The sequence below is a fragment of the Hyperolius riggenbachi genome, chromosome 3, assembly GCF_040937935.1.
Source record: "Hyperolius riggenbachi isolate aHypRig1 chromosome 3, aHypRig1.pri, whole genome shotgun sequence".
Taxonomy (NCBI): Eukaryota; Metazoa; Chordata; class Amphibia; order Anura; family Hyperoliidae; genus Hyperolius; species Hyperolius riggenbachi.
In genome coordinates, this window is record NC_090648.1 from 469,390,833 (window position 1) to 469,417,222 (window position 26,390).

The window sequence follows — 26,390 nt, forward strand, 5'->3', positions numbered from 1 at the left end:
GTATTCTGTATATGCAGACACTGCACAGTATCACTTCTCTTGTCCTGTCTGGTGGGTGTAATTCTCAGTATTCTGTATATGCAGACACTGCACAGTATTCTGTATATGCAGACACTGCACAGTATCGCTTCTCTTGTCCTGTCTGCTGGGTGTAATTCTCAGTATTCTGTATATGCAGACACTGCACAGTATCGCTTCTCTTGTCCTGTATGCAATTCTCAGTATTCTGTATATGCAGACACTGCACAGTATCGCTTCTCTTGTCCTGTCTGCTGGGTGTAATTCTCAGTATTCTGTATATGCAGACACTGCACAGTATCGCTTCTCTTGTCCTGTACGCAATTCTCAGTATTCTGTATAGGCAGACACTGCACAGTATCGCTTCTCTTGTCCTGTCTGCTGGGTGTAATTCTCAGTATTCTGTATATGCAGACACTGCACAGTATCGCTTCTCTTGTCCTGTCTGCTGGGTGTAATTCTCAGTATTCTGAATATGCAGACATTGCACAGTATCACTTCTCTCGTCCTGTCTGCTGGGTGTAATTCTCAGTATTCTGTATATGCAGACACTGCACAGTATTGCTTCTCTTGTCCTGTCCGCTTGGTGTAATTCTCAGTATTCTGTATATGCAGACACTGCACAGCATCACTTCTCTTGTCTTGTCTGCTGGGTGTAATTCTCAGTATTCTGTATATGCAGACACTACACAGTATCGCTTCTCTTGTCCTATCTGCTGGGTGTAATTCTCAGTATTCTGTATATGCAGACACTGCACAGTATCGCTTCTTTTGTCCTGTCTGCTGGGTGTAATTCTCAGTATTCTGTATACGCAGACATTGCACAGTATCGCTTCTCTTGTCCTGTCTGCTGGGTGTAATTCTCAGTATTCTGTATATGCAGACACTGCACAGTATTGCTTCTCTAGTCCTGTCCGCTTGGTGTAATTCTCAGTATTCTGTATATGCAGACACTGCACAGTATCGCTTCTCTTGTCCTGTCTGCTGGGTGTAATTCTCAGTATTCTGTATACGCAGACATTGCACAGTATCGCTTCTCTTGTCCTGTCTGCTGGGTGTAATTCTCAGTATTCTGTATATGCAGACACTGCACAGTATTGCTTCTCTAGTCCTGTCCGCTTGGTGTAATTCTCAGTATTCTGTATATGCAGTCACTGCACAGCATCACTTCTCTTGTCTGCTTGGTGTAATTCTCAGTATTCTGTATATGCAGACATTGCACAGTATTGCTTCTCTTGTCCTGTCTGCTGGGTGTAATTCTCAGTATTCTGTATATGCAGACATTGCACAGTATCGCTTCTCTTGTCCTGTCCGCTTGGTGTAATTCTCAGGATCTGCTTTTGCTCTGTGTGTTTGGAAATTTCTCAGCAGACCTTCTCTTGTCTTGAACCGCTTGTATGAATTCTCCTTAGCGGGTGTTGTTGATGTTTGTATTTGCAGGAATAGGCGTTTTTGTCTTGGTGTGTGCTGAACATTGGTGCGGCGCTGTCAGGGCTGTTCATGCGTTCGGCTCCCAGAGCTGCTGGATTGCGGTACACTAGGCACAATATGCTTCCCACTCCCAACAAAGTAAACAGCAATTTTTACATCATGTGAAGCTGAGAGTTATAACAATGCAAATTCCCCCGGGCTCCTCGTAGTGTGCATAATACTGCTGCCTCATCTGTGGGGAAGGAAAAGGATTTTCACTGGTAACGCTGCAGAAATTTCTGTCCAGGACTAAGATATATCATAAAATTCAGTAATATCATGACTACCCGGGGGCGTTTCAATGCATAGGCCATCCAGGCCTACACCTGTTGGCAGGCCCGATCAGCTCATAATGCCAAGTGAGGCGACTTCCTCAGGCGGCATAAGTCTGGATGCGGCGCCAGGCAGAAACAAAACGTGAAGAGAGTGCCTGGCCAACCTATACTGGGGGAAACTGTACCTGGCTAACCTATACTGGGGCCAACTGTACCTAGCTACCAATAGTGTGGGCACCTATACCTGGCTACTTAGCTAAACTGAGGGTGTTTTTGGGGGGTGCTCACCGCAGCTATAACGTGCAGTGCAAATTGTCGGGTGCACCCGACCAACTCCCCTCCCCCCCCCCCCCCCCCCCATGAAACTCGCCACGCCAAATGCAATAGTACTATTAGAATACAGTGAAATACAGGTAATAATGCACTGGAGTGGTACTGTGCGTGCAACTTAATGAGGCGACAGCAGTAGTTTGCACACAGCTCTGGGGTGTCAGTGGGCTGTGGAGTGTCACACACAAAAAAACACAGGAGACTAATGTTCTAGCCCTCAAAAGGGCAGTTTGAGGTGCTTTCACAGCAAGTGAGGAACAAGAACACAGGCCTAAATAATGCGTTCCCTACCTATCTGCAGCAAGTCTGACCCTGCTCTCACTAACAGTCAGCAGCCAGCAGAGATGGCCAATATGGCCACCGCAATTGCTTTTTGATGGGGGGGGGGGGGGGGGGGAGGTTAAAGGGGAGTCCACGAGGGGGTGCTAGCTGATTGGCTGCCATGTGTCTGCTGACTGTGAGGTAAGGGTCAAAGTTTAGCTCAATGATGATGTATAGGGGGCAGGTCCAAACGTTCGCCACAAATGCAAACAGCGGAAGTTCCCAGAATACTGCTAGCTGGCGAACAGTTCGGGCCATGTCTAAGTACTGCAAATTGCCTGGTTTTCCTGTTGATCTTCTGCCTCTTATACTTTTAGCCATAGACCTTGAACAAGCATGCCAACAGACTGAAGTATGATAGGATTAGCCACATGACGGTTTCAGGTGTTCAGAAACTACTGCAGCCAAAGAGATCAGCAGGACTGCCAGGAAACTGGTATTGTTTAAAATAAAATAAATAAAATCAGCCTCCACATCCCTCTCAGTTCAGGTATAATTTAAAGTGTACCTCAGCCAAAGCTTGGGTACAAAACTAGATACTTACCTAAAGAGAGGGAAGCCTACTGAGGTTTCCTTCTGTATTCCTGAAGTCCCTTGTTGCTGAGTGCAGCCCCCTGGAAGATTAGTGACAAAGCATTACCGCTAATAATATTGGGGCCACGCACCTCCTCTTCCTGTAGCGTGGCCGCGCATGCGCAGTAAGCCACTTGTGTACGAGCAGCTCTGTGCTACTGCGCATGCATGGGCGGGCTCATAACAGAGGAGCACAGCCCCCAATCTGGAGGGGAGCTGCACTCAGCGACAGGGGACATCTTGAGGCTAGATAGTGTGCTGGTTGAGGGCCAGGGTTTGAATCCTGGCTAAGGTCAGTACATATTCCGTAAGAAGTTCAAGGCAAGACTCCGTAACACTGCAGGGTGGCCTCCTGAGCGCGTCCCACTGGCTGCATCTCTTGAGTGCTTTAAAGGCCGACAGGAGAAAAACGCTATACAAATGTTCAGATTATTATTATTTTCAGAGCAGTGACGGAATTCTCAACAGGATCCTGAGACTTCCCTCTCTTCAGGTAAGTATCTCATTTTGATCCCGAACTTCGACTTGGGATCACTGTAAGTATGGACATTAGAGTGTAAGCTCTCTGGTGCAGAAACTGATGTGAATTGATCAGTGATCTCTGTACAGTACTTCGGAATATGTTAGAGCTATATAACTATTATAATAATGTGTGACTGTGGTTGCTCAATGACACATTCATTGAAGTATGCCAGAGCTAAAATCTATGAACTATTGACCCCTTTTATCTCTTTCCTGCTCTCAAAAGCCATTTTCTGCTAGGATAGTGTTTTATAGTTGTAATTTCTTATCAGTGAGGGTCACACTGTAGTCACTTCCTGTCTCTTTCAGGCCAGGGGTCAGGAACCTTTTTGGCTGAGAGAGCCATAAACGCCACATATTTTAAAATGTAATTCCATGAGAGCCATACAATATGTTGTATGGGCTCACACCCCTGTTGACATGGTGATGTGTATACAGTTGATCCACCGGGCAGCAGAAGTGTCAGACACGTCTTCAGCTTCTCTTGGGTTTCAGCAACATTAGCAATTTCCCAGAGAGCCAGACAGGAGAAATACAGACTAACAGCTTGTACAATTAGCTAGCTGACTTGGGAGTTGATTCACTTTGTAGGACAAGATCCCTGCACTTCGGCCAAGTGACAGGCAGCCTGTTGGGCTAATCAAAGTGCAGGGATCTCATCCTACAAAGTCACTGACCTGACAGGGTCCAGAGAAGGACAACTGGGGCAGCTGTTTGTTTTGGGGTAGCGCAAGTAAGTTAGTAGTGCATGCTACAGCAGTGAAAATTGTACTTGCTCTGCCACACTAAGCAGCGCTGCTTGAGGGGTGTAGCTTAGTGAATCAACCCCTACTGATTTGTCTGTGAGCCAGATGTAGCCATCAAAAGAGCCACATCTGGCTCCCGAGCCATAGGTTCCCGACACCTGTGTTAGGCAGAGAAAGAAAAAAAGGAACACAGCAGAGTTATTTGTGTGCTAGGCACTGTACATACCCATGTCTATCTCATCATGTCACATGTCACCTCAGGTATCCTTTAAATGCAGGAAATAACCACATGGCCCAGTTTTTGGGGCTGGAATCTCTCCCCATAGGTGTGGATAGGAGACAGCACATGGGCTTCTTGTGGCCATGGAACAGCGGTGGATGGGAAAGAATTTCCAGGTAATGATTATTCATAGACAGAAGATGTTTTACCTCCTCATATCGAACAGTCCCTCAGAATTCCCAGCAGCCTGACAGAGCCTCGGGAAATGTCACTTTTTACAGCCGATTTCATGCTCATTTCCTGCTGTTTCCATCTGATTGTACCATTTCTGTGCATGGTTGCTATACATTCATCTCCCAGCAACCATTCCACCATACGCCGGGCTCCAGAGGCTGCCTCCCCCACCACCGCCCCGCAGCCCTACAGGGGGTCCCTCCATCCACAGGACACATTGATACGTACGCCTCTGGTAGGTAGTGTTGCCTGGAAATGGCATGCAGCTATCGTGAAAAAAATTGAAAATACATAGACAGTATTATTTGTATACACAAAAAATGTACAACTCTCTCAGAGTAAAATTGACTATACGTTACTTTTTTCCTATGTTCCTGTCCCTTACAGTAGGCAGTAAAAATGTCATAAATGACAGGGTTTGGGCATGTCCATCACCACATGGGGGATTCTCAGGAATTTTTCATTCTCAAAAACCCTTAGGGCTTGTTCACACTAAGGGTTTGATTCAGTAAGCGGTGCTAACTGTTAGCACGCTTCTGAAAAGGCCATTATCACGCCTAAACTCAGTTTGGGCGTGTTAAACTCAGATTGTGTGCAAAGACATGCGTGCAAAACTTTGCGCGCACACAGCACGGTGCGCGCGAGGTGCCCATTCACATCTATGTAACGTTTCGCACGCACTGGATTTAACACGCGCAAAGATTTGCGCGCGGAACTTTGCGCGCGATCTGATTTTAGAAGCGGTGCTAACCTACTTAGCACCCTGGTTAACACGCCTAAAGTCTTTAGGCGTGCCAAGTAGGTTAGCACCGTTTACTGAATCAAGCCCTAAGAGCGTTTTCACTTGTTAAGCGCTGGCGATTTTAAAAAGCGCCATAAAAGCGCTTCTGCAATGTTGCTCTATGTGAGTGTTCTCACATGAGCGATGAGCTTTCTATCCAATCACAAACGCGGGTCTCGCACCATTTTCTGAGCGATTCAATAGAAAAGATAGGAAAATCCCTAGGCGTTTGAAAAAGCGCTTTAACTTCCTTGCCGGTCTAAGTCCCCCAGCAAGGAGGCAGCGCAGCACTTTTTTTTTTTTAAATCATGTAGCGAGCTAGGGCTCGCTACATGATAGCCGCTGAGCAGCGGCAGCTCTGCAGCCACTCCGATCGCTTCCGGCAATCGGAGTAAGCAGGAAATCCCGTTCAGAACGAGATTTCCTGCTGGGCTTCCCTGGTCGCCATGGCATCAACGTCATCGGGAATCCCGATCCACCCCTCAGCGCTGCCTGGCCCTGATTGGCCAGGCTGCGCAGGGGTCGGGGGGGGGGCTCGGCGTGGCGGATTGCGGCGGATCGGAAGTTACAAGCAGCTAGCAAAGTGCTAGCTGCTTGTAACAAAAAAAAAATATGCAAATCGGCCCAGCGGGGCCTGAGAAATCCTCCAGCGCAGGTTACCCCGAGCTGAGCTTGGGATAACCGGCAAGGAGGTAAAAAAGCGATTTCCTGAGGGCAAAGAGTTTACTTCCTGACTGACGTCAGGAAGTGAAAAAAACATTGCTACACAAAATCTCTTAGAAAATCGCTTTTCTAAGCGCAAACTGCTCTAAAAAAGTGCTTAGAAAAGCACTTTCAAAATAGCTCAATACATCGCTCAGCGCTTGCGATTTATAATGTGAACAAGGCCTTACTGAACGCCAGTTACTCAGGCCCACTGCAAGAAAGGTGCAAATGAGACGTTGGCTGACATCTATATATGGATCCTTTCCAGGGAGAATTTATGTGAATAATAAATTTCCATGAAAAGCTGACAGGCGGTGAAGTCACCACCTGTCAGCTGCTCATCTCCACCGGCCAGGTGCTTACTATCGCTCGTCATGGGCAGCGGACAGACGACATGAGACTTTTTTGACTTATTGGAAGCGTTTTCTGCCTGTCAGCGCTTGACAAGCGTGATGTTAGAACCCCTGCTCAGATGCCACAAGAGGTGTTTTTCAACACCAGGTAATGCCTTGGTGTTACTAAACAATGCCATTTGACTGCATGTAATTGCAGCCGAATGGCACTTGTGGCCGGCAGTAATACGGCTGAAGCTCGACCAATGAGCAGTTCAGCCATATATGGAAAAGAGGCCTGAAGGAAACACTGAAAATACCCCAAGAGGAGATGGACTGGTTCAAAACCTTTTATTTAGAAAAAGGAAGAAGTGAATAAAATTCATTAAAAATCATAAACAAAATCGTGTGTGGCAAACTCTGACTAGGTTCTGTTCAGTAAGTACATAATTACCTGTATAAGAAAGGGAAAATCATAAGAAAGATAGGGACTGTAGGTTTATTCTAATCCTGAATCTGTCCACACTGTGCCACAACCTGCATGCAAGAGAAAGAAAAATGATAAAAACAAGTTTATGAGCATGCAAATGTATGCAGTAAAACCAATAGATCTGCTCAAAGGTTATGTACAAATATTAGCAAAGACATTGTCAGTTGCCCAGCATATATAAAACGCAGCCTCCATAGCCCTCTCACGTTGTAAACAGATGCAGTGTTGGTCTTACATCGCCTGAAAAATGAGGCCAGTATTACTGGAAAGATTTTTACTAGGGGCCTGTTTCCATTGGAGCTCTGCAATGCGATTACCGCACCGCGCCCCAACTAAAACTAATGCTCCTCCGTCGCTGGGAGCGTCCTGCGCAGGCACAGTACGAGAAAACCTCATACTGCGCCTGCGCAGGATGCTCCCGGTGACGAGAGCGCGAACGAGGACGTGTGCAGCGAGGGCCGCGCAGGCGCAGTAGCCATTGACTAGCAAGTCTGTGATAACAAAACTTAGCTGTGGCGGGGTACCAGAGGATTGTTCCGTGATGGCCCGAGCACAGGGCGGCTACAGGGGGCTGGCAGAAGCCCCAGGTAAGTGAACCTCTTTTTGTTAAGTCAGTTCAGGTTACCTTTAAGCACTAAAAAGGACAACACATTTCATGGGATCCTGTCTGCTTCTTCAGGTGAATTCTGATCATAAATTATAATGCCGTAACACTCTGGCTATACGCCACCATTGGGCTCCTGGTCTCTCTTCTTTGTTAGGTGACCCTGGTGTTCCAGTACCGACCAGGAATTATCCTCTCTTGATTCACAAATATTGGTATGAGCCTTTATGATGGTTGGTACGAGTATTTATGTTTTGTGTGCAAAATATTGCAGCAATTAAAGTGGACCTGAACTCTTGCACAGGACAGAAGGAAAACATAAAGAAATGCACCCTATATGTATTTAGAGTTTTGCCTGTTTAATCCCCCCCCCCCCCCCCAATTTGTGTCTAATTTCAAGTTGTAATTTGATCTCTCCCCTGTGTAACATGACAGGTAAGCTCATTTGAAAATACAGGATGTTAACAATATGTCTGCTTCCATAAATCAGTAAAGTAGAAACAGTGCAGATCTATTGTAGGATTTGTATCAGCTGTAATAATAAAATGTTTTTCTTTAAAGGTTATTTTTCTGTTGTGTATCTTTTAGAGCAGAGAGATAGTTCTGAGTTCAGATCCACTTTAAGACAAAAAAAGTTTGCATGCAAATGTTCTGGACACGTTTCTTTGCATTGTTTCACGTGCGTTCTTTCACATGCATTCGAAAACACAAAGGGAATTTTGCAATTCTCAAACAGCAGTTTGACTCTCCATTGACATTCACTGTATGTGTGGTGCAGGGCCGGCCCGCCCATGAGGCGGGTTCATCAGGCGGCAGGAAGTGGAGGGGCGGCACCAGGCATTAAGAGGAAGTGCCTGCGCCTGATTCTTGCCGCCCTCAGGAGAGACTGGAGTGTCACTTACCGGCTACCGCCGCCCGCCTCAAGTGCTGCAGTGAAGTCTCCCCTGCCTGGCAGTGGCAGCACGCAGCACACCAAATCGGTGAGTGACCCTGGTGGCCCTGGCTGCCTGTGTGCACAGTGTCATAGCGGCGGCGCCAGCCCTGCCACTTGCGTGACGTGCCGCCCTCGCCCACTCACCATGCCGCCGGACTTCCGAGGCGAGCTCTGCCGCGGCGCCGCCTACTAGGCCTCTGTGAGGCTGTCCTGGCTGCACCGCTGCACTGCCTCCCCTCCGTCTGCAGAATCCGGGCGGGAACGGAAGTAACTGGAGTCACGCTGCCTCCGCCCGCTGCGCCATGATCGGCATGGTCACTGAGTGCTGCCGCCCGTGACAATGATGAGCCCGCCCCCCGGCCTTGCCCGGCTCCAGAGAGAGATGGAGGAGCAAGCTCGCTGTCCTCTGCCCGCCGGCACAAGATGGATGCTGCCTGGCTCGTGCCCGACGCCTGGCCTGCCCTCTGCCATCATTGTCGCCGGACCCCACCATCCCCGGTGAGTCACTTTGCTGCGGCTGCCCCTAGCTCTGGCTGCTCTTAGCGGTGGGGTCGGGTCGGATTCCTATTTTGTATTTTAATGTTTTGTAATGTAGTCAGTCAGACTGACTGGTGGGTGAGGTGGTACATTTATTTGGAATGGTTGGGGAGGAGGGTAAGGGTGCCTGCTGTGGGTGGGGAGGAGGGTGATAGTGCCCGTGGGTGGGGAGGAGGCTAAGGGTGTCTGTGGCTGGGGAGGAGGATGAGTATGGCCGTGGCTGGGGAAGAGGATGAGTATGGCCGTGGCTGGGGAGGAGGATGAGTATGGCCGTGGCTGAGGAGGAGGATGAGTGTGGCTGGGGAGGAGGATGAGGATGGCCACGGCTGGGGAGGAGGATGAGTGTGGCTGGGGAGGAGGATGAGTATGGCCGTGGCTGGGGAGGAGGATGAGTATGGCCGTGGCTGGGGAGGAGGATGAGTGTGGCCGTGGCTGGGGAGGAGGATGAGTATGGCCGTGGCTGGGGAGGAGGATGAGTGTGGCTGGGGAGGAGGATGAGGAGTGCCGTGGCTGGGGAGGAGGATGGCCGTGGCTGGGGAGGAGGATGGCCGTGGAGGAGGATGAGGATGGCCGTGGCTGGGGAGGAGGGTAAGGGTGCCCGTGGGTGGTGAGGATGGCCGTGGGTGGGGAGGAGGATAAGGGTGCCCGTGGGTGGTGAGGATGGCCGTGGGTGGGGAGGAGGGTAAGGGTGCCTGTGGGTGGTGAGGAGGGTGAGGATGGCCGTGGGTGGGGAGGAGGATAAGGGTGCCCGTGAGTGGTGAGGATGAATGACCGTGGGTGGGGAGGAGGGTAAGAGTGCCCGGAGGGGGGGTGCCTGGGGCCCGGGGGGCGCCTTCACGATCTTTGCCTCAGGCAGCAGAAAGTCCAGGACCGGCCCTGGTGTGGTGAATGCGTTTTTTGCAAATTCACACAGTCTGAGCCTTATATTTTAGGCGTGCTTTGAGGTCTCCCCAGTTTCATCTAATGTCCATTAGCCTTACAGGTGACTGAACTAAAATATATGTGCAGGGCAGCGGCAGCAGAACCGCCATATCTCCAGCCATTCACCAGACCTAGTGTGATGATGTCACTGCCCTGACTCATAGTTTCCACAATGCGTCCTCCTGTCTATCAGTCTGCCTGAAGAATTCATGACATCACTTGTCTGCATGGTGTCCGGGATGTGCGCCCAATCACAGCTACCGTCCCCCCAATTATCTTTACCTTCTGACGCGTCTTAAAGAAGCACTCCACCAAAACTGGTATCTCAGTCCATAGCTATTACTGCCATTCTTTTGGAGGCGAGTCAGTCTTCATGTCCCTCTGTCATCTGCTACTGTCCTTCTTTTTGGCCCAATGTGCAGATTTGTATAATTAAATGTATGTAACATCAATATCTTCTCCTGTGTCTGAGGGACTCTGGTGGCGAGATCTCTGCATCCAAATCCCCAGCTGTGTTCACCTACAGCACCTATTGTCAGGGACTCCCCAAACCTGTGTACACATGCAAGAAAAATGTCACCCACAGGAATTGGGATTCAATCCCTCTGGTGACAGGTCGGGACCGAGAGCTGTACAGACCCGAACACTTTCATTCCAGCGCAGGAGACTTGGGCGCCACCATAGGCCATAATAGGAATTACATCTATAGCGGCGCACAGTGAGTAACTTCAGTGCCGTCAGAAAACGGAGCTAAAGTTACTTATAAAACACTATATTTCAGCCGCCAGCAATTGCTGGAAGCCAAACTATTTCATTCCCCACTATCCATGGCGTCCTGGAGGGGGAATAGTATTTAACACAGCCGGGAACTTGTGCAGGAGCAGGATAAGCCGTATCGGCTGTATCCTGTGCCCAAGTCTCCTGGCATACAGACCTGTGGTGAGGCTATAGCTTCTCGACTAGAGTTGAGCTCAAATTTCACATACCGGTAATTGTAATTTCACATAAAAAAATTGCAATTACTGTACGAAATCATAATACAGAATTTTCAGCAAATAATTGATTTTGAGCATAACCGTAATTACGTTCCTGTAATTTCACAATTACACTTAAAGGGATACTGTAGGGGGGTCGGGGGAAAATTAGCTGAACTTACCCGGGGCTTCTAATGGTCCCCCGCAGACATCCTGTGCCCGCGCAGCAGCTCACCGATGCTCCGGCCCCGCCTCCGGTTCACTTCTGGAATTTCTGACTTTAAAGTCAGAAAACCACTGCGCCTGCGTTGCCGTGTCCTCGATCCCGCTGATGTCATCAAGAGCGCACAGCGCAGGCCCAGTATGGTCTGTGTCTGCGCAGTACACTCCTGGTGACATCAGCGGGAGCGAGGACACGGCAACGCAGGCGCAGTGGTTTTCTGACTTTAAAGTCAGAAATTCCAGAAGTGAACCGGAGGCGGGGCCGGAGCATTGGGGAGTGGCTGCGCCAACACAGGATGTCTGCGGGGGACCATTAGAAGCCCCGGGTAAGTTCAGCTCATTTTCCCCCGACCCCCCTACAGTATCCCTTTAAAGAGACTCTGAAGTCTCGTGAAAATCCTGTTCTTATTTAAAAAATATGTTTAACATTACTGCCCTACCTAAACCGCCGCATCCCCGCTACTGTTATCTAACTAAATCCCCCCCTAACTCCCCGAGGGGCAATCCTGGCATCGCTTCCGTGAGAGGCAGAGCTATGAGCCGCAGCTCTGCCTCCATTTGCGTCTATCAGCCCGAGTCGCCGCCTCTCCCCGCCCCTCTCAGTCTTCCTTCAATGAGAGGGGCGGGGGAGAGGCGGAGATCCGCCGCTGATGGACACGAATGGAGGCAGAGCTGCGGCTGAAAGCTCTGCCTCCAACAGCAGCAAAATCCACGACTAATAAAGTCGTGGATTTTGCGGGGGAGAGGGAGGGGGGAGTTAGGGGGGGATTTAGTTAGATTTCAGTGGCGGGGATGTGCCGGTTTAGGTAGGGCTAACATGTTAAACACATTTTTTAAATAAAAACATGATTTTTAGGAGACTTCAGTGTCTCTTTAAGTACGTGAAAATGCGAAATCTGATTGCCTGGAAACAAGTCAAAATTGTTTTGCTTTTTAATAAAAACACATTGTAGTTTTTGAGAAAATCTATTTAAAAAAACTACAATTCACAACTACATTTTCCTGTGGTATACTTATAATATATACCAAGTAATAAGTTATTTATACTTATTTTAAGAAGATAGAACGTTTTGGGGTCCCCCCCCCAAGCCTCTTTTACACTTATTGTAACTGTGACAGTATATCTACACCCCCTTGAGAATGAATCTTAGCTCCTGGGCATAGATATACTTACCTCGCCCCGATCACCCGCTGTGCATGCTTCCGTGCGTGTTTTCGTCGCTGGTGGTTAGTACACCAATAAAAGTGCTTGTAACGAATGACCATGGCATCAGCAAGATCAGCCGATACCCCCTTTCCCATGAGAAATCTTTTCCTTTTCACAAACGGATCATCAGGGGGGTCTGTATGGCTGATTTTCAGGTGAAACCCCTCCCACAGTGTGATGTCAGGCCCATGGTTCTGACATCACACTGTGGGAGCCTTGTTGCATTGTGGGAAATAACAGCTGTTTACAGCTGTTTCCAAATGCCAAAAAAGCAAGCAGCATCTCCCTTCCACTGACATCACCTGCCAGCAGTAAAAATGTCATATGATGTCAGAATGTAAATCAGGGAGAGGAAAGATTTTTACATTGGGCAAACACTGACTAAATAATTTATGCAGTTATGTAAAAATGAAGCACTTTTTTATTACATTATTTTCATTGGAGTTCCTCTTTTAATGTCCCTCTATGTATATTATTACAATAATTATGTTTTGCTAATTGAATCAGAAATTCATATGTGTTTCATATGTGAGTGATGGAGGTGTCCTCACCAGTGACATACGCAAGGCCTCAATTTCAGCACCTTCTGAAATCTGAACGGACCAGCAAACTCGCAGAGTGTCCTCGTTTTGTTCAGGCCCATACCCACCTGACGATTTTTTTGACGATTTTCCAGACGACCGGGATTTTTTGAGTGATGATCAGTCGTTTCCGCAATCTTGTGCCGTGGGTACAGGTGCACGATCACGAGGACGTTGCTTAGTGTGGCGTGGCGCTAACAATCATCACAACAGATCTTTAAGATCCCTCACGACTCCCGTGCAAAGTAAAGCGATCAGGGAGCCCTCGTCGTCAGGGAGACATCGCTGGATTGATCTTTCTGCGTCGCGAGGTGAGTATGTTTCCATGTTGCAATTTTCCTGATGATTTTACAGATGGCCGGCGATTGTTTTGAGCAACGAGTGGTCATTTACATGACATCGCAACATGGGTACAGGCGCAAGATCAGGCGAACGTCACTTCGACAATCACGGCGGATCAGATCTTTAAGATTCCCAATGACTCCACTCAAAGTAACACAATCGCTTGACTTCCTGTTTGCGCCCGTCGTGTAATGTCACGTGCAGGAAGAGGCGTCACTTATCGACCGTCGTCAAGGGGACATCGCCGGACCCATCTGGTGGTGAGTATTCAGCTTTACTCTCCTCACCCGACGTGTCCCCTCGAACGAGCTGCGAGCAGCTAGGAGGGCCTGCACTGTGCAAGGCAAACACAGGGCTCCCTGACACAGCGCGTCTTTGTCCGCCGCCAACGTTCGGCCTCCTCTAATCTTTCCCGGCTATCTGCAGCCACTGCAACGAGGGAAGTCTGGTGTGCGAGCTCTGAACAAAAGACGCCTTTCTTTCCCCGGCCGGCGTGTATATATATATTTATCCTGAGCCCCCTCACCGCTTCCTCTGCAGCAAGAGGCCTGTCTGGAAGGGATCACCAGACAATGGAAAGGGGGATTCCTAGCAAGACACTATGAGCAGGGAGGAAAAACGCGGCCTACATTTCTCACCGCGACTGCGGGCAAACGCCTGGGAGATAACTGCTACCAGATTACCCCAGCAACACGCAGCTTGTTCACTTCTCAAATATTTCATTTAATTTGTGAGCTGAAGATAAATCTGAGTGCAGTGACTGCTAGGCCACGGCCACCACTGACAGGATGTGGGCCAGGACACTATCTGAATGAAGTTGGTATGTTCTCCAGAGACTCTCCATGCAGAGTTCCCTGACCCTGTCCTTAAAGGGAACCTAAACTGAGAGGGAGATGGATGTTTCCTTTTAAACAATACCAGTTGCCTGGCAGTCCTGCTGATCTCTTTGGATGCAGTGGTGGCTGAATCACACACCTGAAACAAGCATGCAGCTAATCCAGTCTGACTTCAGTCTGATCTGCATGCCTGTTCAGGGGCTGTGGCTAAAAGTATAAGAGACACAGGATCGGCAGGAGAGTCAGGCAGCTGGTATTATTTGAAAAGGAAACATCCATACCCTTCACAGTTTAGGTTCCCTTTAAGGCCCACCAACAATACATATTTTACAGGACACCAAAAACATGCACAGGTGAGGTAATTAGTGGTGGCAGCACCTCTGTGGATTTATACAAAACATGCATTGTTGGTAGGCCTTGAGGACAGGGTTGCGGAACACTGCTTAATGGATGAGATCAAAGTAAACCTGTAAGGGAAAAGGTGCCCCTGGGGAGTACTTGCCCCAAGAGGGGGAAGCCTCTGGATCCTATTTCTAAATTATTTAATACACTCTATAGTAAATTCTATAATATTTGTTCACTCCGGTTGGGAGGGGAGGACTTGTGCCAACATATACAAATAAGAAGTACATTTTTTCCAGCGTAAAATGAGCCATAAATTACTTTTCTCCTATGTTGCTGTTACTTACAGTAGGTAGTAAAAATCTGACAGAAGTGACAGGTTTTGGACTAGTCCATCTCTTCATAGGGGATTCTCAGGGATTTATTTATTTTCAAAAGCACTTAGTGAATGGCAGTTGCTCTGTCCAACTGCCCAAAAACTGTGTAGCGAGCAGGGAAGCTGGCCAATGACCTGGTTTAAGTCCTTTTTAGGGAATATTTTTATAAAAAATAAAAGCCATGCTGAGAATCCCCTATGAAGAGATGGACTAGTCCAAAACCTGTCGCTTCTGTCAGATTTTTACTACCTACTGTGACAGCAACATAGGAGAAAAGTAATTTATGGCTCATTTTAGTCTGAAAAAATGTACTTCTTATTTGTCAATGTTTGCACATATTTAAAATGTTACAATTTTTCACCATAGTGCCCCTTTAAGGTGCCCATGCATCCACCGATTTATTAATTACCAAATCAGATGAGACAGTGCCACCAAAAGCATGCCCGATATAACCAATTTTGGGCCGCAATTGGTCACATGTATTGATCAGACATGCTGAAAGTTGTCAGGCCGGCATGATCTATCGGGTGCGCTTTGGTTAAGGCGTGTAATAATCGCGAACCTTGAACGCAGCGGGAACCCCTGGCCGCTGTCCCCCGATTTTACAATGTGCCCCCCGATGCCCCGTGCAGTTATACTTTACCTGCCACTGTCTCAGCACTCCTTCCACATTTGCACCCCACGTGTTTGCCAGCGTACTGAGTCGCACACGTGCTATAATGGAATGTGCTGGCAACTACGTGGGGCACGTATCTAGAAGGAGCGCTGAACTTTTTATTTTAAAGTTACTGGTTACTTATTTTGTAAGTTTCTTGTAATTAAAGGACCAATACTGTACAGCATAAAAGTAGGCAATTAAAATTTGACAGAACTAAGGCCCCATTCACACTTGAGCGTTTTGCCGGCGATTTCGGCCAAACGCTAGCGCTTTTGAAATCGCTACTTTAGTTAAACCATATGGGCCCGTTCTTACTTGGGAGATTTGCGCTAATTGCCACAAATCGCCCAAAAATGCGAAACGCAAATGCGTAGCCTGCACCATTTTCAGGCGATTCCCCAGAGATCGCGTTTCAGTGCTATAGAAGCGATAGACACGATCACGGAGAAATCGCTGCACTGTCCAGTGATTTTTCCACGTGAAATCGCGGAAAAATCACTCCCGCAAAACGCCGGCGATCCTTGCTTCTAAGTGTGAATGGGGTTTTGTACAAGTCCATCTCCTCATGGGGGATTCTCAGGGTTTTCTTTGTTTTCAAAAGCATTCTCTGAATGGCAGTTGCTAACTGCCAAAAATAGTAAGATACCAGTCAGCCTACCCACTCACTTGCACACTATTAGGCCTGGAACCCACTGAAAACCGCAAACGCAAAACGCAACCGCTAGCGTTTTGTCTGAGCGGTTTGCAAGCGGATTCATGCGCGTTTTTGGTCGTGTTTTGCAACATTGTATTTTTTTCCCCAGCGGGTGCCTAGCGTTTTGCGTTTTGATCCTGATTGGTCCTGTGAATTATTTTTCATTTTGTTACAGTGTGCTGAACCGCAAAACGCTAGCAAAACCGCTCAGTTTAGGTTTTGCTGAGCGTTTCTGCTAGCGTTTCAATACTTTACATTGAAGCGCTAACGCTCCCAAAATGCTGCAGGTCCTGCGTTTGCGTTTCTGGGAAACGCAAACGCTCCTGTGGAAGTTGCCCCATCCATTAACATTAGCCCAGCGTTTTGGCAAACTGCTAGCGTATCGCAGTGCTGCCAAAACGCTGCCAAAAGCGCTCCTGTGGGTTCCAGCCCTTAGGGCTTGTTCACACCTAGCGGGTTTACACATTTTTTTTTACGGGACGGCGGTTTTCAAAATCGCCCTAAAAGCGCTTGTACAATGATTCCCTATGAGAGTGCTCACATCTGAGCGGCTCGATTCCGATTCACCCAGCAAAGCGCTGCCTGTACCATTTTCTAAACGTTTTTGCTTAATGGAAGGTATAGGGAAATCGCAAAGCACTTGAAAAAGCGCTTTGGATAGCAATTTCCCAAGTGCTTTTATGAATAAAAACATTGTATTTATTCATTTCCGGGTGAGAGAGTTCACTTCCTCACTGAAGTCAGGAAGTGAAAAAGCAAATTGCTCTGCAAAAGCGCTTAGAAAAGAGCTTTTCTAAGCACAAAGCGCAGGGAAAAGTACAGAAAAAAACTCTCAATAAATCGCTCAGTGCTTGCGATAGCGCTGGCGATTTATGATGTGAACAATGCCTAATGGCAGTAAGACTTAGCAACTGCCATTCAGAGAATGCTTTTGAAAACAAAGAAAACCCTGAGAATCCCCCATGAGGAGATGGACTAGTCCAAAATCTGTCAGTTATGTGAGATTTTAACTGCTTACCTTTTTCACTATAGTGGTCCTTTAATATTGTGATACTGGCCACTCTTGTCTACATATACAGAATGGATATGTTCACACTGTGCATGTTCGGTTGTGCATCCAGAAAAATAGGATCACAACATAACAGTGTTGCAACATTACACTGCAATGTGACGCGTACAGTGAAGCATACACTACATAGAGGTATGCTTCAGTGCATTTTAGCCGGTAAATGCACAGCAATGCAGTGTTAGGCTGCTTCCACACAGGGACGTTACAGGCGCACGTTAGTGCAGCCTGTAACGCTCCCCCAACGCACAGCAATGTAACACAAGTGGGCTGTTCACACTGCCCACGTTGCGTTACATGTAACGCTGCAAGTTGTAGTGAAAGTGCAGCATGGTGTGCGTTCTAGCGGCTTTAGCCGCGTTAGACTGTTTGCGCATGCTCAGTGGGGGGCGGAGAGGAGGCGGGGAGATGCCGCTACAGTAGCCGCGCACATGGCTACTTAATATGCACTGCACTGGCGGCCGCTAATTGGCCGGCGGGACCACGTGATATCACGTGGTCCCGCCGGCCAATCAGCGCCACCCTGGGAGACCTTATGCGGATAGAGCCGCCTAACGCGGCTCACTCTACCGTCCTCTCCCGCACCACCATGCGTTGCGTTAGGGGCACGTTATGCGACCATAACGTCCCCTAAAACGCAACGTCTTGGTGTGTAAGTAGCCTGAAAGTTCATTGAACAGAATAATTTTGCTCAGTCACTCAGGAGCAGCCCTATGCATATCACTTGTTATCTATTGGGGTATCACATGTCCAGAATTTAAAAGCAGACTTTTCAGCTGTAGGCTTTGAGATACTGCTGCAAACAACACTTCTACTGAAAACACTGCGGCTCTTATTCAATTCACTTTTTCTCTTGAGTTTTCTGCAAGGTGATATTTTCACACCTTGTAAATAAAATGTCATTTAAGCCAACAGCAAGCAAGAAAATACTCAGAATAATTTTTGACAGTACTTTTTCACTTACTTCTTGGAACTTTTTCAATTGCAAAGCGTTGAAAAGTTATTTTACTTCAGTAGAATAGATACAGTAGAAATACAGAAGTTCCAACTTCCCAAGTTAAGGCTCTTTCTCACCGCCTGTCAGCTGCTCGCATCCACCAGCAGGGCTCTTGTTAGCGATCGGCACGGGCGGCAGAAAGACAGCCCCTCTTCATAGAGTTTCATCTAAGCACGGTAGCTGCCATCCTCCCCACCCCCCAGTGAAGTATAACTCCTCCCAAGCTCGGATTCAGCTGATCGATCATGCCGGCCTGGCACCCTAGACTTCACCCTCCATGAAGCTACAAACACCCGCCAAATCGCACCACAAGTGTGCTGGCTGGCCCAGCGGTCACTACTCCCTTACTTCCCTTGCCCGTCATAGGTAGCTACAGGTGTTCTTTAGCATTAGGTAGCCAGAGGTACTCTCAGTATTAAGCAGGGCTGTGGAGTCGGAGTTGGAGTCGAGACAATTTTGGGCACCCGGAGTCGTTGTTTTTATAAACTGAGGAGTCGGGAGTCGGAGTCGGATGATTTTTGTACAAAATCCACAGCCCTGTGAAGTATTAGATTAAGGAGTCGGAGCCATTTTGGGTACCCGGAGTCGGAGTCGTGGTTTCATAAACTGAGGAGTCGGAGTCGAAAGATTTTTGTACCGACTCCACAGCACTGGTATTAAGTAGCTAGTGGTGCCCCTGACTGAAGGGAGATCTGGTCAGTGGAATGCAGAGAGGCGGGTGAGTAACGTCTCATTTACATACTCATCATGACTCTGCATAGGGAAGGAGGGAGGGAGGCACTCGGGGAGGGGAGTGAGCCGCCTTTCCATCATCAGGCGCCTGTAGGCACGTGCCTACACTGCCTTATGCCTCCTCCCATACCAAGTGTGTCCAGAGTGGTACAGCCCCACAACAAGCATGACCAGAAGCCCCCCCCTCACATAAAGCGGATTGCCCCCCCAGAGTATTTGCCGTTGTGCCTGCGCTCTTCCTCATTGGCGCACCACGTGGTTGCTGCCGTATTGCAAATGGGGCACATGTGTGACATTACACTCGCGCCACATGCTGGCGACAATGTGGGGCACCTAGGAGGAAGAGCGGAGACACAGCGGCAGATACTCGGGGGAACAGCGGGCAGGTAAAGTATTACTGCACAGGCACAGGGAGGTTCCATCTAATATTTGGGGGGACATGTCGGAGGTGACGAGACGGTGTCTCGAGGCAGATTCACAAAATATTTCATGTTGAGATTGATCGGGATCAGCCTGTGGTTTAGGTCAGATCAGAGAGAGATCAGTCTGTTGGTCGATTGGCCACCAAAATCGTGTGATGTATGGCAAGCTTTAATTGTGTCATCTGTATTTGCTGCTGTACAAGAGTGTTATCCATATGGCAGAAAATGCAGATGACACAGTAGGCACGGTAGTAGATTTGGGGCCCCCTTGTGGTCTTTTTGGTAAGCTGAAATAGAGTTCAGAGAAGGTGACAGGTGGGCCCCTTGACACCCACTAGGCCCCAAGCACCTGCCTAGGTTGCCTGGTGGATGATCCTGCTCTGCATAGCAGGGATAGCATAAGAGGTACATGGGGGCAGCGCAGAAATATAATAAACATAGGAGCACACCTTCACCAAAATACATGGAAATGCTCTGCTGCCTGCCAATGCCGTGTATTGTCCACAGACCAGCGTAGAAACGGTTTACATCTTCAGGTCTATGTGATCCTTATTCATATCCTAACAGGGTCATACGGGCCTGAATCATCCTGGGGTGAATAGTAAAGATTAAGAGGAAGACGGTTCTATAAATGGCATTGCCAGGCAGTAGAGCTTTTTTTTTACCCCCCAAAAAATATATTATTTTGGCAAGCACTGTATTGCGATTAAAGATAACATTATTGTCCTTGAAGCTGTAACACAAATAATCTGCTTTTCTGCTTAGCTCCTGGCTCATTCAGCCAGGTGATTCGGCCAGGTGGCCGCAGAAAGTCATTGGAACTTCTGCTGCTGACAATCTATGAAGAATGAGAAGTTTTGAAACTGCCAGTTCGGGCTGATGTTTTTCTCCTGCATGTTGGCCTCAATTCTGGTAGCTATGCGAGGTAAATATTTTTTGTGTAGGTAAAATACCTCATGAGGTATTTTCCTCTTTTTTTTAGCAATTCTGAAAATGTTTTCTCCATTTCCAAACATGAGGTAAAATATGAAGTAAAACATGAGGTAAATGCATAAAGTGAGGTAAAGCATGAGGTATTTCAGTGGTAAGCATGCAGTAAATAAATATTAGTAGTCTTTAACTAAAGTTAGGATAGTCTTTGGAAGATGTTTTTTTTTGAGGGGGGGGGGGGGGGGGGGGAGGAAGGTGTATTTAATTATGTAGAAACCTATGAAAAGTATATTTATAGGCATCCCTTATTAAAAAAAAAAAAACCCAGTAAATAGATAAAACGAGTTTTATTTCTACTATTCTTTTTTTATCACACAGCCTGAATAGGAACGACACTTAGGGCTCTTACACAGTGGGACGTTGCTTTGCAGGGGACGTTAAAGGGAACCAGAGAGGAACGGGCTGAAAAAAAAAGAACAAGCTTTTATACATACCGGGGGCTTCTTCCAGCCCCATAAGCCTGGATCGCTCCCACGCCGCCATCCTCCGCTTCCTGGAACCGCCGTTACCGGGCCCGTCACTTCCGGCGGACGCGGCCAATTGTCCGCATCACAGGGGCTCCCTCCATACATGTACGCATGCGGCTGCACAGCAGGCAGCCACATGCGTACTTGTATAGAAGGAGCTCCGTGTGATGCGGCGAATCGGCCGCGTCCGCCGGCCGACTGGCCAACTAGCGGCAATGACGGGACCCGGTACCGGCGGATCCAGGCAGCAGAGGACGGCGGCTTGGGAGCGATCCGTGCCTATGGGGCTGGAGGAAGCCCCAGGTATGTATTAAAGCTTCCCCCCAACCTCTCTGGTTCCCTTTAAGGTCGCATAACGTTCCCCTAACGCAACGCATGGTGGTGCTAAATGTGGACGCCACATAGAGCCGAGTTATGCGGCTCTTGGTGCGCCACTTTCGTTCGATAGAACCGGCAATGATTCATATGGATCATTGCTAGCGAGCAGAGAACTGAGAATGATTCATATGGATCATTGCTAGCGAGCAGAGAACTGAGAATGATTCATATGAATCATTGCTAGCAGGCAGAGAACCGAGAATGATTCATATGAATCATTGCTAGCAGGCAGAGAACCGAGAATGATTCATATGAATCATTGCTAGCAGGCAGAGAACCGAGAAGAGAACCGGCATTGCAGTGCAGTGAATATTAATTAGCCATGTGGCTAGGAAAAATAGTGGACTCTCCCCTCCTCCACACAAAAAAGAACCAATAAAACAACATTACTGAGCATGTGCAAACAGTCTAACGCGGCTAAAACCGCATATAACGCACAGCATGCTGCACGTTCATAGAACGTGCAGCGTTACACTGTAACGCAATGTGGGCACTGTGAACAGCCCATTGATTTTTCATTACTCTGAGTTGGGCTGCGTTACAGGCTGCTCTAACTTGCGCCTGTAACGTCCCACTCTGAAAGCAGCCTTAGGCCTCTTTCCCAGTGCAAAAGTCGTACATTAAAACAACATTTAACACAGAATAACTCACTGCAATGAAAAATCAATGCCCCATTTACAGTGCACACGTTGCGTTGGTGACTAACGCTGCACGTGAAAGAGACCCTGAAGTCTCTAAAAAAAGTATTTTTATCTAACAAATATGTTTAATACCTTAGCCCTAAAACCGCCACAACCGCTCTAAACTATCTAAATCCCCCCCTAACTCCCCCCTCCCTCTCCCTGCAAAGTCCATGACTTTCTTGGTCGTGGATTTCGCTGCCCTGTACGCTTCCGTGTGAGGCAGGGCTATGAGCCGCAGCTCTGCCTCTACACGCGTCTGTCAGCGCGTATCTCCACCTCTCCCCCACCCCTCTCAGCGAAGGAAGACTGAGAGGGGTGGGGGAGAGGCGGAGATCCGCCGCTGACAGACTGCATCTCATAGCCCTGCCTCCCATGGAAGCGCTCCCCGTAGTGTGCCCCGGGGAGTTTGGGGGGATTTAGAATCCAGAGTTTATAGCGGCGGGGATGCGGCTGTTTAGTTAGGGCTAGAGTTGAGCCGAAATGTTAGTAATTTCGCATTACTAAAATTACGCATGCGAAATTTGCGATTACGATGCGAAATTACGGTAGCGTAATTGCCATTAAAATCGTAATTGAAAATACCGTAAGCGTAATTTTCAACGCGTAATTCCGCGTTTCGTTCATGCCGTAATTTCGCATTAAACGCTACCGTAATTTCGTGTTAAACCGTAACGCTCCGTATAATATAAAAAAGCCGCCGACTTTAAGGGTTAATAGCAAAGCCCCCTTAAATGCTAAGAGCCTCAAATTTGGAGAATATATTAAGGAGATCAGGAGGAATAAGAGGACAAATTTTTTTTTCAAAAAGACCTTATAGTTTTTGAGAAAATCGATGTTAAAGTTTCAAAGGAAAAATGTAAACATTTAAAAACCAGCCGACTTTAACGGTTAATAGCAAAGCCTGCTTAAAGTTTAGGAACACCAAATTCCCAGGGTATATTAAGGGGATCAGTGGGAATAAGAGGAAAAATTTTTTTTTCAAAAAGACCTTATAGTTTTTGAGAAAATCGATTTTTAAGTTTCAAGGGCGAAAATGTCTTTTAAATGCGGAAAATGTCAGTTTTTTTTGCACAGGTAACAATAGTGTATTATTTTCATAGATTCCCCCAAGTGGGAAGAGTTTTACTTACTTCGTTCTGAGTGTGGGAAATATAAAAAAAAAAACGACGTGGGGTCCCCCCTCCCAGACCTCTTTAACCCCTTGTCCCCCATGCAGGCTGGGATAGCCAGAATGCGGAGCACCGGCCGCGTGGGGCTCCGCACCCTGACTATATCAGCCCGCATGGTCCATGGATTGGGGGGTCTCGGAAGGGGAGGGGCAGCCAAGCTTTCCCCTCCCCCTCCGAGCCCTTGTCCAATCCAAGGACAAGGGGCTCTTCTCCACCTCCGATGGGCGGTGGAGGTGGAGGCCGCGATTTCCTGGGGGGGAGGTTCATGGTGGAATCTGGGAGTCCCCTTTAAAAAGGGGTCCTCCAGATGCCCACCCCCCCTCCCAGGAGAAATGAGTATAGAGGTACTTGTACCCCTTACCCATTTCCTTTAAGAGTTAAAGTAAATAAACACACAGACACTTAGAAAAAGTATTTTAATTGAACAAAAAACATAACCACGAAAAAAGTCCTTTAATATTCTTAATTAACCATTAATACTTACCTGTCCCTTTAAATAAATGATCCCTCGCAATATCCTCGGAAATGTTCTATCAGTTACAATGTAACAAAGTTATTACAATGTAACAACTTTATTACATTGTAACTACGCCGCACCCGACGTCACTCACCGCCGCCGCCGCGTCTGTGCTGCAGGACCCGACAGAGCTCTGAGCTATAGCTCAGAGCTCTCTAAGCATCTTTGTATTTGGGCTCCAAGGAGCCCCATTGGTCCTTAGCAGACCAATGGGGTTCCTTCTGATTTAAAGGAACCCCATTGGTCTGCTAAGGACCAATGGGGCTCCTTGGAGCCCAAATACAAAGATGCTTAGAGAGCTCTGAGCTATAGCTCAGAGCTCTGTCGGGCCCTGCAGCACAGACGCGGCAGCGGCGGCGAGTGACGTCGGGTGCGGCGTAGTTACAATGTAACAAAGTTGTTACATTGTAATAACTTTGTTACATTGTAAATGATAGAACATTTCCGAGGATATTGCGAGGGATCATTTATTTAAAGGGACAGGTAAGTATTAATGGTTAATTAAGAATATTAAAGGACTTTTTTCGTGGTTATGTTTTTTGTTCAATTAAAATACTTTTTCTAAGTGTCTGTGTGTTTATTTACTTTAACTCTTAAAGGAAATGGGTAAGGGGTACAAGTACCTCTATACTCATTTCTCCTGGGAGGGGGGGGTGGGCATCTGGGGGACCCCTTTTTAAAGGGGACTCCCAGATTCCACCATGAACCTCCCCCCCAGGAAATCGCGGCCTCCACCTCCACCGCCCATCGGAGGTGGAGAAGAGCCCCTTGTCCTTGGATTGGACAAGGGCTCGGAGGGGGAGGGGAAAGCTTGGCTGCCCCTCCCCTTCCGAGACCCCCCAATCCATGGACCATGCGGGCTGGTATAGTCAGGGTGCGGAGCCCCACGCGGCCGGTGCTCCGCATTCTGGCTATCCCAGCCTGCATGGGGGACAAGGGGTTAAAGAGGTCTGGGAGGGGGGACCCCACGTCGTTTTTTTTTTTATATTTCCCACACTCAGAACGAAGTAAGTAAAACTCTTCCCACTTGGGGGAATCTATGAAAATAATACACTATTGTTACCTGTGCAAAAAAAACTGACATTTTCCGCATTTAAAAGACATTTTCGCCCTTGAAACTTAAAAATCGATTTTCTCAAAAACTATAAGGTCTTTTTGAAAAAAAATTTTTTCCTCTTATTCCCACTGTTCCCCTTAATATACCCTGGGAATTTGGTGTTCCTAAACTTTAAGCAGGCTTTGCTATTAACCGTTAAAGTCGGCGGGTTTTTAAATGTTTACATTTTTCCTTTGAAACTTTAACATCGATTTTCTCAAAAACTATAAGGTCTTTTTGAAAATTTTTTTTTTCCTCTTATTCCTCCTGATCTCCTTAATATATTCCCCAAATTTGAGGCTCTTAGCATTTAAGGGGGCTTTGCTATTAACCCTTAAAGTCGGCGGCTTTTTTATATTATACGGAGCGTTACGGTTTAACGCGAAATTACGGTAGCGTTTAATGCGAAATTACGGCATGATACGACTGTAATGCGAAAATTACGCGAAAATTACGCTTACGCGAAATTTCGCGAAATCCTTCTTCATTACGATTATGTACTTACGGCCATAATCGTAATTACACTAATTACGCGAAATTTTGCGAAATCGTAATTAGGTCATTACGCTCATCTCTAGTTAGGGCAAAGATATTAAACAGATTAGTGAAGTAAAAAGACGTTTTTTTTAGAGACTTCAGAGTCTCTTTAAAGAGGAGCTGTTAGGTATAAGGTCTCAGAGAAAATAAACACATATATCAGTAGCTAAAGATTGGCTGTACTTACATTACATATGCATTTCACTGTCCACGTTTAGATTTCACAGAATTTGTATATAGTATATGCAGAGATAGATGCTCCTGACAGCTCATGGCAGGCTCCATGTTTTTCTGTCAAATGTGTCGTCATGTCCTGCCTGCTTCCTGATCACAGAAAAGCTGGTACTTGAACAACACAGTGTGCAGTGAATATTAATGAGCCATGTGGCTAGGAACAATAGCTGACTCCTGCAGTGTACTCTGCCCGGAGATTTATCAGTGCTACGCGCTGGACTGATTAGAAGCTGCTGTAACGTCTCATTAGCAGCCGAGGGGAGAGCCCCAGAATGCTTTGCAGTTTAGTATGCGGCTTGCGTCCTTATGGGTCTATAACAGCCTTTAAGATAAGCACACATCAAAGGTAACTGAGATTTTTATCTTCACTAATGGCTTTTGGGCTTCCTTCTAAACTGTTTAACACAGGAGAATAGAGGTTTAAATTAGCTTCTGCAGCCTGACAGTTACTCTTTAAAGAGAACCTGTACTGAGTAAAAATATTTAAAATAAACACATGAGGTAACTTCAAATGAACATTACAGAGTTACCTTGCCATCAGTTCCTCTCAGAAGCTCACCATTTTCTTCTGACAATAATCCCATCCAGTTCTGACAATATTTTGTCAGATCTGAAATATATCAGTTGCTGTCAGTAAAATATCAGTTGCTGTTAGTTATAGCTGAGAGGACAGTTGCTGTTAGTTATAGCTGAGAGGAAAACGGATGTACCAGGTAATGTTCATGTTTCCCTATGGCTCAAGTGAGCGATGTTACAGTTTAACTGTGTGCTGACCAGAAAGCTGTTATGGGTAATGGCTATTTTCAAAATGGAGGACGGAAAATTCCCTTGATCATAGTGAACAAATAGGACGCAG

At 47.3% G+C, this 26,390-nt stretch overlaps 1 long non-coding RNA gene across 1 annotated transcript in view; it reads right to left on the minus strand.

Annotated features, from left to right (window-relative positions):
* Nucleotides 1–4,453: 4,453 nt before the first annotated feature.
* Nucleotides 4,454–26,390, minus strand: part of LOC137564295 (uncharacterized) — a 44,594-nt gene continuing 22,657 nt past the window's right edge. The window contains exons 3-4 of the long non-coding RNA XR_011030569.1: nt 6,982–7,064; nt 4,454–4,975 (exon numbers count right to left, since the gene is read on the minus strand). This is a non-coding gene — a long non-coding RNA (uncharacterized lncRNA). The remainder of the gene's footprint in view (nt 4,976–6,981; nt 7,065–26,390) is intronic.